Here is a 12,960-nt window from a genome sequence, read left to right as displayed (position 1 = left end):
TCAAACTTTCCTTAACATATAAATGTGGGCCTACGCCTTCTTCTTCTTTACTCTATTTGCAGCCAAACTGAGTACTGCCTCTTCCTCTGAACGTCTGGCTTATTGCTGTCTTTGGCTCAAGTGCCCTTCTCACTCTCCACCATCACCTCCTTTTAATATATCCTTGAAAGTCCTTAATGGGTACCTTTAAAGGTTAATCTCAAATGTTACTTCCTTTATTGGGCTTTCTCTCCTCTTAACTCCAGGACATTTTTTTAAAAACTGTTCATCAGTTTGCTATATGCCAAAGCACTTCATTCAATCAACTCATTTTCTTCAAAACAGCCCTATGAGGTAGGTACCCTTATTATCATCTGCTTTTTAAAAAAATTGAGATGTAATTGACATATAATATTAGTTTCAGTATACGACACGATGATTTTATATTTGCATATATTGCAAAATGATCACCACAATAAGTCAAGTTAACATCTATCAACATATGTAGTTACAAAATATTTTTCTCATGATGAAAACTTTTAACGTCTACTCTGGTGGCAACTTTCAAACATGAAACACAATGTTATCAACTATAGTCACCATGCTGTACATTACAACTCCAAGACTTATTTATTTTATAACTGGAAGTTTGTAACTTCCGATCACTTTCATTCATTTTGCCCACCTTCCACTTCACCTATCACCTCTGGCAAACATCAATCTGTTCTCTGTATCGATTCGTTCATTTTTGTTTGTTTGTTTGTTTGTTTTTAGATTCTACATATAAGCAAGACCATAAGGTGTTTGTGCTTCTCTCTGTCTGACTTATTTCACTTAGCATACTGTCTTCAGGTCCATCCAAGATTTCCTTCTTTTTATGGCTGAGTAGTATTTCATTAGATGATAGATGATAGATAGATAGATAGATGATAGATATAGATATAAATATATGCACATATATATCACATTTTCTTTATCCATTCATCCATCTATGGACACTTAGGTTGTTTCCATATATTGGCCACTGTAAATAATGCTGCAGTAAACACAGGAGTGTTGACATCTTTTAAAATTAGCGTTTTAATTTCCTTCAGATAAATACCCAACCATCTGCTTTATAAAGAAATCAGAAAAGTAATATTTCCAAAGCTACAAAAATATTATGAGGCAGAGCCAAGATTTTCATTCTAGCATGCTGGCTCCAGAGCCCACAATTTTTACCATCTGCCTCTTTTACAACTCCTGCTCTGTCCAGGGTTATTTGCAATTTGCTTATCACCCCTACTAGAGTATAAACTCATTGAAGGCAGATATCATCTATTTTTTCTTTGTATCCCAAGCAGTGATTAGAATATTACAATGCATATATGGATTTTTCTTTAATTGAATTGAACAGAGAAGAATGGTACAATTTGGAAGACTATATATAGAATGATAGGGTTTTGTACTGTAATTAAGTATTCATCTGGGGTACTTCTGGTAAAGGTAGATAATCTATTCATAAGCATCAGATCCAATAAAATAACCCAAATTCTGTATTTAAAAAAAATATAAAAAACTGTTATCTTTATTTGTCACAATCTTTGTGGTAGTAATCCTTTTTCTTACTAGGAAATATGAAACTGGAGAGAAGACTTCATTGAACCTAAAGGTAAAGGAATCACCAGAACATAAAAAACGTGACCACATTTCACATCTCATTAAAATGAAATATTTCTTATTTTCAAGGTGGATCTTCAACCTTTTTAAAATTTTGTTTTCTTATCTTTACCTATGCTACTTTCGTGCCATTAACAATGAAAATTGCTTTAGTGTTATGAATCTATAAAATTTAATTTCTCCAATGTATAGTGGAAACTGAAAGGATTCATTCTAAATTCTTTGACCTTTAAACAAATGACCATATATTATTTTGATCCAAGTAGTTATCACTAACTTTTTATCATAAAATTAAAATCTGGCTTCTTCCCTGGCTTCTTTTCATGGTTACCATGTGAAGCTATTTTGTTTGTTTGTTTTTATATGTCTCATAAGCAAATCTCAGCAATTGCAATAGCACAAGTGGCCTATAATTCTTTAAATGAAAGTTATGGTAGATGTTATCCATTTCATTTATATCACTTAAAATAATTGCTAAGCAGTTACTTTATCCTATTACATTTAGTACATGTTTTCAAACTCTGATAAAATAACGTGTAAAATAAAAATTAAAATATAAGGTGATTTCTTTGACTTAATCATTTTTAAACTCTCATTATTTCATTAGATTACTTCATATGATTGTTATTTACTGGACATGGTGCTATGCAAGCCCGAAAGTGGATAGCTGCTGTGTTCCCTTTGAAATGATCTATTTGTCTCTTATTACTCAAGTCTTGTTACATTAGAATTGTAGCATATTTCCTCCAAAAGGAAGAAACATTGTGCATAAAAGTGCCAGAGACAAGCTTGTATTGCCTTTGCCAGAGCATTGGACCAAACCATTCTAAACTTGGAATGCTGCACTGCCATCTGGGGGATAAAATTTTAGCAGTCATTTGCTGTTGAGCTGAGATGAAGGGGTGAGATGCCATAACAATCTGAAGAAACTGGGAGCAATGAGAATGTTTCTAAGATACAGTGTGAAGTCCTATATTATACTTTGGGTTGTTTCCCAAAAGCAAAATATATACAGCTAACTCTATTCCTTTTCTTCAAAATAGGAATCAATCATTATGATGTGTCACTTTAATTTCTTGATTATATTTTATTTCCTTTAAGTTATAATTTGAACCTGTGAGTTTTAGGGCTCATCTAGCATATGTCCTTCATTGCAACAATGATGAAACGGAGGTCCAAATGTTGCTACAATTTGCCCTGACATATAGCTTATTAATGGTAGATCCAAGAGACACAATCTGTTTCCTAGTTGAATGTTGTCATTTCTTCAAAATCCTGTTTCCAAGAATATCAGAACATAGATGCTTCCCGATCTTGTAATAGTCACTTAACCAGTCTCCCAAGAGTAAAACACATGTACAAGTGAATCAACAATAGTGTTGATTTTAAGGTTCTATTACATACATTCCTGTGGAAGAAAGCAAATAAATAAGATTAAGGTGGAAGAGTAAGTGGAACTGATTGATTTTTGTGCTTATTTTATCTAGGGCACTTATCCTTTATTAGACTTTGATATTTGACCCCTACAAGGTCCAGAGCTATTGATGCATTTTGAATAGGAAATTTTAAAGAGAACAACTTTGGTCCATGCATAATTAACATAATATTTAAAAAAAAAATTAACCCACAGTAATTTAACCTCTGCTTAGTAAGATAGCTAATCATTGGGTTATATGGGAAATAGAAGTATATCATAAATTACCAAGAAACATGGCTCCATGTGGTCAAGTATTTTTCATTTTTCCCATTGATTTTCAACTTATTTGCTATTTATTAATTAATTCATTAATTTATTAACTTATCAATGTTTATATTATTTCTATTCTAAAATGACTGGACATTTAATTGATAGAAGAAAAAATTAAGTCACCCTTACTTGCATTAAAATTCAAAAGTCCTAAATTTTACTCTACAATGAAAGGGATTACCCTTATGTACAGGGAAAAACTGAGGGTCCCTGTGACTCCCTCCATGGATTCCAACATCTGCCCAATCATTTAGTCATAGTAGGCAGACTACATTACTCTCTAGCCAAGCCTGTAGGAGTCTGCATGAAGGAGGACGCAGAATACTTTGTATTTGGAGTGACTGGTGAAAGGAAGAAGAATTTGCCACCCTGAAATATACTTCATTATAAAGAGCTGGTTATTTTTAATAAACTGCAGACATAGAAGAAGCTCTGAAAACCCAGTAAAATTACCCCTTCATAGGAAACATTGACATTTATAAGGGAAATCTCCATTTGTAAGGGTGTCTGCCTCTCAGTAACAGAAAGAAGAGGATGACCAAATCTCTAGAAACTCTTATCAATGTAGAAGGCAAGGATTTAAATCTGCTTAACAACCATTTCTTTGTTTACTGTGCTCCTGGTAACCTCCCATAACTGGGATCCCTACCACCAGCATCTTTTTATCTTTAGCTGGAGATGGTATTTAAGGTTGAAGATTGGGACATTTTGGAGAGTTACTCAGTTTTCTTGGGTATCTCCCATGTATATAGGAGGTACACATGCTGTTAAACTTCTGTTTGTATTTCTCCTGTTAATTTGTCTTTTATCACAGGGGGATCTCCTAGATAAAATAAGCTGAAAAATCAATCAGTTCCACTCACTCTTCCACCTTAATATCTTATTTATTTGCCTTCCACCACAAGAATGTACATAATAGAATGTTATTTTTCTCCTCCTACATTGACTATAAATGTCATTTCTAGAAGAGGAAGACAGCATAATTACCATAAAAAGGCACTGAGTTCATGAGCCGTTGGTCTACTGAGGTGGCATAAAGAAGAGAATCCTTAGGAAAAATTAATAGATGTCAGATTAAAAGAATACTAATAGAATAAATACAGTGGAACAGTCTATTTAAACATTATTTGACTTCAACCCACAGCAAAATTAAATTTTATAGTCAATCACACATATGTATATGTCTAAAGTAAGCTATCTGTTCATGTGCTATAACAGAGAGAACTGTTATATAGTAATGATTTAAATAAGAAAGAGGTTTATTTTTTCTCATGTAAAATTCCAAATAAGAGGTCCAGGACTATAATACTTACCTATGCTTCTGCATAATTGGTGTCTTGCCTTTCTGATCAGACCTCTTTTTTTGCCTAGGATGGGTGCTTTACTTCTTAACATCGTGCCCACACTCAATTAGTGAAAAGAAGGAAAAATAAAAGAGGAGGACCTACCTCTCCTCTTAAAGGGCATGTCACAGAAGTTACATATATCACTTCAGTTCACATCTCACTGAACTTAGTCATGTAGCCACACCCAGATGCAAAAGAGATTGGAAAATACAGGCTGTAGCTCCGTGGCCATGTACTAAATTTATATTCTATTGCATGTAAAAAGGTGTGTGAGACTGTGCTGGCTGGAAAATTACTGCTTGGCTATCGCCCATGGGAACATAGGTTATCACCCATGGGAACATAACATTCTAACAATAAGCTTTCTGCTTCTGTACCCCCGCTTGCACAACCGACCTGTGGGGTGACAGGTAGCAAATAAGAGAAAAATAGACCTTTGTGTTTAAGACAGAGTGAGGAATGGGATTTAGGGCTTAAAAACCCTGTGCCTCTACATTTCAGGGCTGCTTAATTTGGGGTCTGCGTACCCCCGGCAGACCCAGCTGGCTGAATAAAGAGCATGTTTCCTATAACTTACTGATTTCTGGTGGTCCGTATGTCTTTCGGGGGATGGCAGCTACAACAAGACGAGGTAACACTAGCAGCTATTTATGAAAAAAAAAGAAGGTTTTCTAAATGCAAAATAGGTCAAACACAATAAAAATTTCTCACTTATGTTTGGCATTTGTTCATAGACTTGGACTGATGGTGGCTCTGCCATTTCCAATGTATGGATTCCATTGCTGGGGTGAGGGAGGAATTATCTTCTTCTTTTTAGTCACAGGTAAGGGGGAAAAGAGGATGGAGAAGATATTCATGTTTCTTAAACAACTTGACCAAGAAATGACAGACTCCACATGTCATATGGACTTGCATTCACTGGCAAATAGTTATACGACTTCATATAGATACAAGAGGGACTAAAAAATGTAGTCCCTAGATGAGCATCCACTTCTCAAGATAAACTCTGTACTAAGGAGGGGAGCACGAATTTCAGCAGAGAGTTTTCTCTGTAAAAGAAAAGAACAGATCTTGAAATCTACTCCAGTTTTGCCATCTCTGCCCATTCAGGTCACATTTTCCTTTTCATTTATAGTTAGAACATTCTCTGCCCTCCCACCTCCAGGAGAGACAACCCCAAAGTTTCATTCCGGTCCTCCATCCTGTTCCAAGTCTGGCATCTCTGGGTGAGTTGTATTCCTATCAAAACTGGGAGTGAATTGACAATCTAGAAATCAAAATTGAATTATATGTCCTCACTCTCCAATTTAATATACAGTGGTGAAAAGGAATAGGATAGACATAATAAAAAACTGAATTCTGAAAAAGGAAAAATAAAAACAGTATAAACAATAACCGGACTCACTATCAAGGCAGCAGAGTAATTTCCAATGCTGTGCTGTCTGGCATCCCTTGGTTTTACTCAGTGAGACACACCTTCTTGGTCACTGTCCTGCCAACGTCTGACTTTGCTCTCAGTGAGGTTCTTGCATGTCTATTAGCTCCAAGACCACATAAGAAGCAGACATTAGAGAGTATTCCCAACTCGGGAGCTTCGCAACGTTAGCAAGCTGCTTCCTGCTGGTTGGACAGGTTTGCTTTAATGGGTGAACAAGTTTGCTTTAATGGGAACAAGTTTGCTTTAATGGGTGAACTATAACAGAATTTTGCAAGCCTGGCCCATAGTTTCTTTAATGACACAATGTTGCAAAAAAAATAAAAACCTTTTAGATGGTCCATGAACTCTTTATTTCCATCAATTCTTGTCACAAATAAATAAACGAGATTCTCCTCTGCATATTACATTTTGGACTGAAAATTCTGGTCTTTTGTTTACTTGCTTCTTTGCCCTATCAGTCACTCATGGTCAATTTAATAGTGATTACTTTAAGGCCAAATAAAACAATTGCCGTCAGTTGGAAGGCAGTGTCCTTAATCTAAAGTTTCCCAAGGGGTTGTCTCCCATTATCTGGTAGTCAGAATGGTTTTATCTACTCTTATCTCCTGCTAAGATTGTTTCTTGATTTAGAGACTCATTTTATCACTGCCTCAGTTTAGGCACAAACCCTTTGTTTCCTATCAGGACTGACTGATAAGGCCCTATATTCTAAGAGTCTCAGTCCATTTAGATTGCAGGCCAAAGAAAGAGAAAGCCTGTCTTGCCAGAGCTTCATTCTCTTCCTTTTTGGCTAATTCTAACTTGAGTTCACCAATCTAGTAGGACTTGTCATGTGACAATTTTTTTTTTTTAATTTAAAAAGAAATAACCAATAGGCAATAAGAGTATGCACTGAAGTCTTGATTGCCACATGGTCTTGATTTCTCCAGGTCAAATGTTTTACTGCAACATACTTATTGTCAACAACCTTCCAGTCCAATCTCTGTGTCCTCAGTCCATAGCAACTAATCACTAAGCCAATGTAATATTTAGATGTTATTCCTACAACTCTACTCCAGGTACCATGGTCTGTATTAATTGTGATATCAATTCAACAATGGTCAGAGAGAACCCCAAATCATAAAAGCTTAAATGATAGAGTTGTTTATCTCTTAAACGGAAGTCAGCTAAGGAACCCAGGTTTGAGATGGAGGCTCCATAATCTCAGGGATCCAGTCTCATTAGATCTCCTTGTCTGGCCATTCTCAATATGTAATTTTTATTTAGTGGTTTGGCTACTCCAGCTGTTACCAATATGTCTGCATTCCAACTAAAATGGAGATCAGAGATAAAAATAGGCGCCATTGTTAGGCAGTTAGTCAGGCATGAACGACAGGTGCTAAGGCTCAGGTCGGTAACCATAGAAATTTTCCTTGAAGACCTTCCTTAAGCACCTCCCAGAAATACCTACCTTTTGGGGTCATAAATTATCCCAAATCCTAGAGCACAAAGGCCATAAAAGCTGCTGGCTAAACTACCTACAAATGCATGTGCAGAAAGTACTGCCCCTAACTTTGGCCTTATTATAACATCATTATAATCTCATGACTATGCCTAGAAGTTCATGAATCTATTTAAAACAGACTGAGTTCTGGGTAAGCACCTGCACAGTAGGCAAAGTGTTATATAGCTGCCAGCTGTCAGTCAAGGTGACCTCACGTATGGATCATCTAGGACCTCCCATCACAGCCCAAATTAAACAGATCTTCCCATCTCTGCGTTGTTACAGCCCTCCTGGCTGGAAACCTGCCCGTCCCTTTGGATGTACTATCTTGTCTCTTCACCTCCTAAATTCCACAGGGCTGCATCCTTCCTTAGTGCAGCCTATCTCCTTCTAAAATGTACTTTCAATAAATCTTACTTTGCCTCAGTCTCGCCAACCTGTAATCCTTTGCTGTGCTGGTGGGGAAGAACCCAAGGACAACACACAACACCGCCATCTACCGTCCTCCCCCCATCCTCCTCCTCCTCCCCCACACTGCTAGGAAAGGCTGGATTTCACATCACTCCAGCAGTGACAACATTTCCTTCCCTCAAAGGCACAACCCAAAGTAGAATACTTTGTGCTGTTCATATCTCTTTACCAGAATTAGGTTGTAGATAAGGAAAAACTCTTTTTCTCTACCTATCTTAGGTAGAAAGTAACTGGGACTCTCTAAATTAGACCTGCCAAGGACAGATTAGCAAGAGAAAAACAAACAGAAGTTTACTAACATGGGCACTGTGCGCGTACACATGACAGCACCCATCAATGCACAACCCACGAGGCTGGTGAGAACTTGGGCTCATATATTATGTTAGGCTAAACAAAAAGAAAAGGGATTTGGTGACTCCAGGGAGGGGAGGCATGCTATGGGAAGGTAACCAGATAAGTATGGTAAACAAGAGTTGTTTATTAAGATTTACTATACATGTGACAACGTGGATGGATCTTGAGATAATCATGCTAAGTGAAATAAGTCAGACAGAAAAAGTTGAAAACCATGTGCTTTGACTCATATGTGGGATATAAAACTCAAAGCAATGGACAAACATGACAGAGACTCATGAACATGGACTGTGGATTACTGGTTACCAGAGGGAAGGCAGGGAGGGAGAAGATAGGGTTAAAAGGGGTCAAATATTTGATGATGTAAGGAAATCTAACTCTGGGTGGTGAACACAATGCAATATATTTATGACATACTGTTGAATTGCACACTTGAAACTTATTTGATTTTATTAATCAGTCACTCCGATCATTTTTGATAATAAAAAAAAAAGATTTGCTTTACAGATTTAAATGAGTGGACACCTTCTCCATCATTAAGAGTTGTTAAGAGCCCTCTTCTTCCAGGTAGGCAAGAGGGAGACATCTTTAACAAATGGAAATTTCCTTTACAAAGAGAAAATGTGTGCCCTGTTTTTAAAGATTTTCTTGCTTCTACTGGTTTTCAGTGGCCTTTATATAGCTTAAAATAAATCCATATGCCAAAGAAACATATTTTAGGATAGTGGATTCTGGTACCCATTGAAGTTATATGGCCACACAGCTAAAGGGTGTCTGGGAAATACAGTTGAAATGCAGCTGTTTATTTTTAAGAAGAGGCAAATAGATAGCTGATGAAAATCCAGCAGTCTTCTCCATTCATTTGTGTGTATAACTAAAACAAAAATTCAGCAACATCAAACCGACCCTAACTATTTGTTATACTCTCTGATATTTTCAACTAGAGTCTATTCTAGTAAAAGTGCTAGTCAAACCCACACAATTAATTTCTCCATTCATTAATGCATACAAACCAGCAGTTTTAAACCTATGGATCTAGAAGGCAAGTTTAAGTTTTATATGCTTCAGTTGAATTCTGCATTCTTGATTATTAAAGGAAGCTTATATTTAATGATAATCTCAGGTGTAGAATGATTTCAGAAACAAACACAAACCTACTCCTAGATATAAGACAAAACAACAAAGACTAAGAAGAAATTAAAAATAAATCTCTCCTGTAAGCTTTAACTGAAAAGTAAGTCCTTCACAATTAGAGATGAAAAGCTTAGAGATGCATGTACCTGGAGTAGGTAACACATGACTGGGAATGTTTTCAGTGGGTTTCACACCCTGTAGTATACTACTTTTGCTATTCAAAATAAATAATAAACCCCTATTATCATACCTCAAATTCTAGGATCCCTCTGAGCTCATAGTCACATTCTTTTCAGACTGCATTTATCCCCAGCACATGACTAGGACAGAAAAAAAGCAGCTATTTTTTTCTTAGCACAGGTCTGAGGGTGTACTCCATATGGCTCGGCTTCACAATAAGAAAAAATATAAACATGCATCTTTAAAGAACTAATCATTTTCCTTTTTATTTACTTATTTTTTTTTTTAAATTTCAGCTTTGGAATGACATGAAATCTGGAGGAAAATAAACAGTGATTCTCAGTTGATAAAAATTTTAACAGAGAACAAGGTTTTGCAAGTTTTTAAACAAAAATAAATCTTAAACAAAGCTTTATTTTTAAAATGTGGTTTGAGGCAATATACTGACTTTTCAAGGAAGGTGGTAGTGCTGAACTTTGAGGCTGCTGGGTTTTTTTAAATTATTATTATTTAAATAAAAATGCTTGTAAATAATATATGCCATTAAGATTTTTCGTTACAGAAATAATAAACTCAACATCCCATAAGCAGATATAAAATAGCAGATATAAAATAGCAAATCTATTTCAGAGTACTAAGGTGTCATTTTGTATATCATCACAAGCTAACAAAGAGTCTGCTCCTTCTCCAGTAGCCCCCTCTGCAATGAGAACTATACCTAACATAGTTATCACTTTTCACTCTTCTTCAGTTCAGATACTTTGTAATTGATTATCACTGGTCTGATATCTCCAGTATTTTGACATAAGATAGTATAATACACAGAAACAAATTTACCATTGACCATTAGAAAATGCGGTTTCATAAAGTATATACTACTAACAGACTGAAAAACAAAGGGCAATTCTAAACAGATGACATTTCGATGATTATACTTCAAAATTATTTTTCTCTTTTACGTTCACCCTCTCTTTCCCCGCTACCCATGCTTCCCTTTGGCCAGCACAGAGAGGAGTCAAGCTGGCCTCGCTGTGCTATTTGGCTCACACAATCTTTGTAGTGCGCCACATTAGTTCCAACTATACATGTGAACTTTAGCTTCCAATCCCATCCCCCTTTATCTTGTGCATAGAACCTTGATCTATGCACAATCAACCTTAACATTCTGTGACTCTAGCTCAAATTTTCATTCATGGCATCTGCTGTATTTGGAATTAGTTTCCTCCTTTATTAACTCCTTAAAATCTCATGTTTACCTAGAGTTTATACTTAACACACACACACACTAATTGCTTCCATTCATAACTGCCCTTTCTTTCAGACTATGAACACCTTAAGAATATTGCCCGTACTGAGTTCACCTTGTTTATAACAGCATCTAGAACAGTGCCATGCATAATAATACCTTAATGATTTTTTTTTTAGATGAACTCAATGCAAGAATATGAAAGTGCTCATAATATCCAGAAAGCACAGTGCCATTGAATGGGAGTGTAAGGAGGGGGAAGGTCAGGAGCACTAAGGGGGAGAATGTTTAACGAACTGTGTTACAGGAAAGTCATCATGAAATTCATGTACATTCACATTTGCATCTTGTAATTCTGACTCATGGGCATTTCTAAACTTGAAGTTAATTTGTATGCAATTATAACCATATTTATAAAATATAGATGTGCTGAAATGGGTAAACTTTTTCATTCTCTCAATTTGCGAACTGAAATTTCACCTCAGTAACAGACGTCCTTAGCTATCAGGTTCTGATGCTAAACCAATTTTATAGCTTGACTTTTATGGGCTGGCAACTAGAGCACCTGTAACAGCTCATAGTAAAGGTGTTCTGGTGACTTCCAAGCCATAAGGAAACCTTCCAGAAGAGTCCAGAATTGGTCGCCATAAAGCAATGTGGAGAAGTCATCAGAGTAATCCCTTGCATCCTGACAGAAATGTAACAACATAATACAGTTGACCCTTGAACAACATGAGGGTTAGGACACTGACTGCCCTCCACCCTGTGAAATTGAAAATCTATATATAAACTTCTGACCCTCCCCCCAAAATTTAAATACTAATAGCCCATTGTTGTCAGGAAGCCTTACCGATAAACAATTAACACATATTTTGTATGTTATATGTATTATATACTGTTTTCTTACAATAAAATAAACTAGAAAAAAGATACTATTATTAAGAAGATTATAAGGAAGAGAAATACATTTACATTGTTTATTGAAAAAAATTCACGTATGAGTGGACACGGACAGTTCAAACTTGTATTGTTCAAGGGCCAACTATATTTGGTTGGTTGAATATCGAGTTTACTAATGAAATATAATGTATAATGGAAGAAAATAGAGAAATGAAATTACATTTTTGGCAACTAAAACCCTTTGAATTGAAAATAGTGTAAAAAATTTATTTCTACAGCTTCTTCAGTTATAGCTCTCATTTATACACTGTTTTCTCTTAAATGGGCTTTAATACATAAAACTAAGACTTCTAGCATTTGAACTAAAATGACACGGATCATAGCAAAAGGCACTCACACTTACACATCACATACCAAAAGAAAAAAAGAAAGAAAAGAGAAAAAGAGAGAGAGAGAGGAAGGAAGGAAGGAAGGGAGGGAGGAAGGAAGGAAGGAAGGAAGGAAGGAAGGAAGGAAGAAGAAAGAAAGAGAAAGAAAAGAAAGAAAGAAAGGAAGGAAATACAGTCTTTGGAAAAGCAAAGAGAGAAGAAGGAGAGAGAGAGAGAAAAGAAGAGAGAGAGAGAGAGAGAGAGAGAGAGAGAAAGAAAGAAAGAAAGAGAAAGAAAGAGAAAGAAAGGAAAAGAAAAGGAAGGAAAAGAGAGACAGAAAAGAAAGGAGGGAGAGAGGAAGAAAGGAAGAACAAATAATGGAAAGGCTATATTTTGGTATCACTTTCTCTGAGGAAGGTTTGAAGGCAATTAAAACTTTTTTTTTCTTGGGAGTTTTGCCTGAGGCCTTACAGACTGCTAAAAGATGACTTTCCTCTCTTCTACTGTTTTTAATAATATATATATATTATATACACAATGTGTGTGTGTGTGTGTATATATATCTATCTATATATATATATATATGTAATCACAAAGAGATCATTGGAAAACAAACAAACCACAATCACTGGCGAAAGAGCACGTATTTTAAACT

Source organism: Pteropus alecto, unplaced genomic scaffold, assembly GCF_000325575.1.
Source record: "Pteropus alecto unplaced genomic scaffold, ASM32557v1 scaffold76, whole genome shotgun sequence".
NCBI lineage: Eukaryota > Metazoa > Chordata > Mammalia > Chiroptera > Pteropodidae > Pteropus > Pteropus alecto.
Note: the sequence above shows the minus strand (reverse complement) of the source record.